Source organism: Phalaenopsis equestris, unplaced genomic scaffold (genome assembly GCF_001263595.1).
Source record: "Phalaenopsis equestris unplaced genomic scaffold, ASM126359v1 Scaffold001098, whole genome shotgun sequence".
In the NCBI taxonomy this organism is placed as follows: Eukaryota; Viridiplantae; Streptophyta; class Magnoliopsida; order Asparagales; family Orchidaceae; genus Phalaenopsis; species Phalaenopsis equestris.
The window spans coordinates 168,138-172,361 of record NW_018165537.1 but is presented as its reverse complement, the minus strand read 5'-3'; positions in this window follow the sequence as shown (position 1 = coordinate 172,361).

Below are 4,224 nucleotides of genomic sequence, written 5' to 3'. Positions count from 1 at the left end.
TTTGGGCCGTATCAACTATCAAATTCTAGATTAACATTCCATTATTGAGTTGCACAATAATAATCAACATAATGATTAATACTTCATAATCAACATAATGTAGAATAATAATCAACATCATTTGATATGTCAAATTCAGGCCAGTAGATATCAGTTGTTGGTTTAAGTCATGGCTTTGAATTGTTAAGTTGTGATAGTTCAACATGAAATCTATTTCTACCATGTGAGCCATTAATGTCATTATTTTCATCATTATATTGACTATCAATTATTTCATATTCATCGACAGGGTTAAGAGAACCTACTCAAATTTCATTATTATAAAAAATGGTTTGTTGATTTATTAGATTAGTTTGTCTTGAGGCTTAGAGTAACTCGCCCATCGGATTGGTAGTACCTACCTTAGTAATAGCTGTATAGTTATGCCATAAACTACTATACAAGTAAAATTAGATATATATAATGCTAACTTGGACATAATGCGTTTCTCTGAGTTTGCAACATGAGATTTTTCATTTGATCATAGCTTTTCAAATTACATGTTGACTCATATTGTATCAATTGAGGGTTCATCAAGAATAATTAGTTGACTTTAATGTATCAAATCACAAGCTTATTAATTGTTAAATTTAACACAATTCGATTGATTTCATAATTGTTATTATGCACAATGATAAATCCAACATTCAAAGGAAAACATAAAACAAAATTTATTGAGAATTTTAGTTAGTTATACTTTTAATAAAGCAAAATGTTATTTTCTAAACCTTTTAGTGTTCACACACAAAACTTGCAGTTGACAGTTTTTACCTCAAACATATTTTGGAATGAACTGGTGGAGATAATCAATCAAAGATTGTCTCCAGTCGTTGACTTGTTCATCTTCTGCCCTGGCAACCCACGCCTTGACTTCTAGTTGATTGATATATTTCATATCTATATGGGACAAAACCTACACTAATATGGAAATGAAGTCGTTCTTAGGATAAGCAAGCACCTTCACGAGTTTGATCAGAGTAACCGCCACGACATTGCTATAATATAGAATATGGTACAAAGTTACAATTGAAACCAGCTCGAGAAGTTTCATGGTAATTTGATGATATGAAATTTTAGGTTTAAGGACTATATAGATCCCAACAATTTGTTTGATAGCCAGTTGGGAGTCATCATAGATCTTGACTTTCTTAATATCCTTGAAATTTTCAGCTTTAAACCTATAATAAGAGCTTCATACTCGACTTCATTATATATATAACGCTCTAAAAGGTGATAAGAAAAGTGCATCATTCCCTTTTCAGGGGTGATGAATATAAACCCAATATCTGCCTTATCGAGGATCAAAGATTGAGAACCCACGATTTTATGAGAAGACATTACATTGTAAAAAATACAGCTCCGAAAAAACCCGGCTCGACCCTCCAAACTCATGACTTATTCATCGGGAAGGTTATCATTTATTGGTGAGTCAGTGTGAAGTGTGTGTGATGCTAAGAGTTGGTGAGCTTGACCTTCCATGGCATGCAAAAGGGACGTACATTATATCAAACTATAACAATATCATCAACCAATGAGTTGGTCACCTGGTGAGCGTTGGTTTAGTCATTAAATACAGTAAATGGTTGACTTTAGAAATCAATTTCAAATGATGTGAATGCATGTAATACCTTAACTTGTACGCTATAAAGACTATATCCAAACAGTACTTTTTGATAGATGGCTATTTAATTTATATCAGGATAAGACGATGGCTTAGGTAATATAACATAATTTCTTTGACATTTTCATTAACTTGAGCGAGCAGGGCTCTGATGGACTCATCTAGGGTAGCATTATATAAAATCAATGGTTTATCAAGAATAAGAGCAACTTTGACCTCTCTTTAATGTATAACATTAGAACAAGAGTTTTATTTGCGGTGCTTAACCATCTTTTTTGCTTTACTGGGATTTGTTACCGACCCAGCAACATTTGGGTCTTTTATTCATTATATTTGGATTCCTTTTTACATTGCATGGCGAGCTCGAAATTTCTTTTTTCTTGGCTTATGGATTGTCTGGGGATCATGCACAAATATAACTTAAACTTCTAAGGACTTAAAAATATAAATCTTTTATAAATCATAATAAAATATTAAGACTAATCAAAATTTTGGATTAAAACATTTCAAGTTTTTTTTTAATCTACTTTTACTTTCCTGCATGACCTTTGGACTATATTTAAAATGATTTTGTATTGCATGACTATCACCCAAGTCATACTACGAAGGCCTCCATATTAAGACTTGTAGATCACTACATCATATTTGCATTTCTCGATGAGAAGCCCCACACTTCTTTAACCCGATTGGGTAAGCATAATATTTCTACTTAGGTGGTTTTCTAACGCGCTTAGGGTTTTAGAGGCTTCCCCGTCTCAGCAGGGAATAAGTCATTTATGAGAGCATCTTGGCCTTGTGGCCCTGCCTCTCTCATTTTCCACTCCAACAGCTTTCTCGACACTTTAGGAAGTATAAGTCTTGCCTCTACTTTCTACCTACATAGGGTCATAGATTTTAGAGCTTCCATCTCTTGATCATAGGGCTACCAAGGTCCCCTTGAATGAGACAATTCAAGGATTTCTAATAAGGGATCTTCGGTTGTGTAGGGTTGACTACCTTCATGATCAAGTAGACTTAGGTCTTAATAGCTTAGGATGACATATGTGTGGTACCTTGACCTGACTATCTCTACACGATTTGGATTATTGTATCCTTCTTTTTCTTACCTGCTTTGAGCCCTGTAGCTTACCTGACATTTCGTCAATGTCTTCTCGTAGACCCCAATTGCGGACAAACTACCGCCCATTTAGGATACTGTAATTCACCTTCTACCGTTATGGTTCAATTAAGCCTGAAAGCATAGTGCATACTCTACAGAATGATCCAGTTATTTCATAGGCCCCATTCGCCGATGAGCCTTCACTCATTTGAGACCATAATAGACTCACTCTCTCTCCTATGGCCCTGCAAGAGCTTTGAAAGCATCAGGATGCTCCTATAAGTTAACCATCATTTATCACACCCTCTCACTAGTCATCGCATAAGTATAGGCAAGACTCCTTTAATTAAGAGTATTCTTGGGCACCCCCAAGATGTAATTAATTAAAGAGATGTGTTCTTTTGGGAGTGCTCATGAACCCAAACCAAACACAAAAATTTGATTCTTTGGTTACTTGGGTAACTTATGTAGGTATTATTTTGTGAATATTTGGTTCAAAATGTCTTCATCTGATCCTATTTCGATGTATAGGCTTGACTTATCACACGAGATTTACCTCACATAAGCTCTTGATGTTCTTTCTTCAATTGTCTGCCTAGTCTCCATCTTATTTACCTTCAATCACTCTTCTTCTCAGAATCGTTCTTATGATTCAAGTAAGAGGGTTCTTTGGAGAGGGAATCATGAGACAATAATTGAACTGTCTCACAACTTCAACTTTACAAAAAGAACCAAAACAACAACAATATGACTATCAATAGGTACAATAGGAATAAAAACTCTCATAAAAACCTATGGTATCACCTTCTTCAAAATCATATGCTTATTTGGGATACACCTCCTCAAGTTAGTCATCTGTTGACCTCACTTTTGGTTGAGGTCTAGAAACTTCTTTAGTAGTCTAGGTCTAGCCATAGGACTTTCCTATTGACTAGTCTTAGAAAATTAGAAAAGGTACCCCCACCATTAGAAATTCAAAACTCTTCTTTTTACTCAACTTGAAATTCCACATATTGATCTTAACCTCTAGCTTTTAGTAGGTAAGATCATTATAAGAGAATTCAAGAAGAGTCCCTATAGGATTACTTGGCTTTAGGATTGACCTTGGGTGGTGACTTGGAACTAGGATACACCATATCTTCACAATGCATTAATCCATGGTTCATTTAGAATGGATATCTATCCAATTCTATGTGAAATGCCTAACTTGGTCTTTCGCCCCGAGGCACCTTCAAATTACCTAACTACCCTTGGGACCCAAATTTGGCTAAAATTCCCACATTTTGCCAAAATACCCAAAATTGATCAAAACCCATTTCAAACACCTTGAATACATCCAAATTTGTCAAAATTTTCAAAAATGACCAAATTACCAAGATACCCCTCCATGACCCAAAATCCAAAAAATTCCAATAATTCCTAATAAATCCAAAATAATCCCAATTTCATTTTGTCCAACTACACC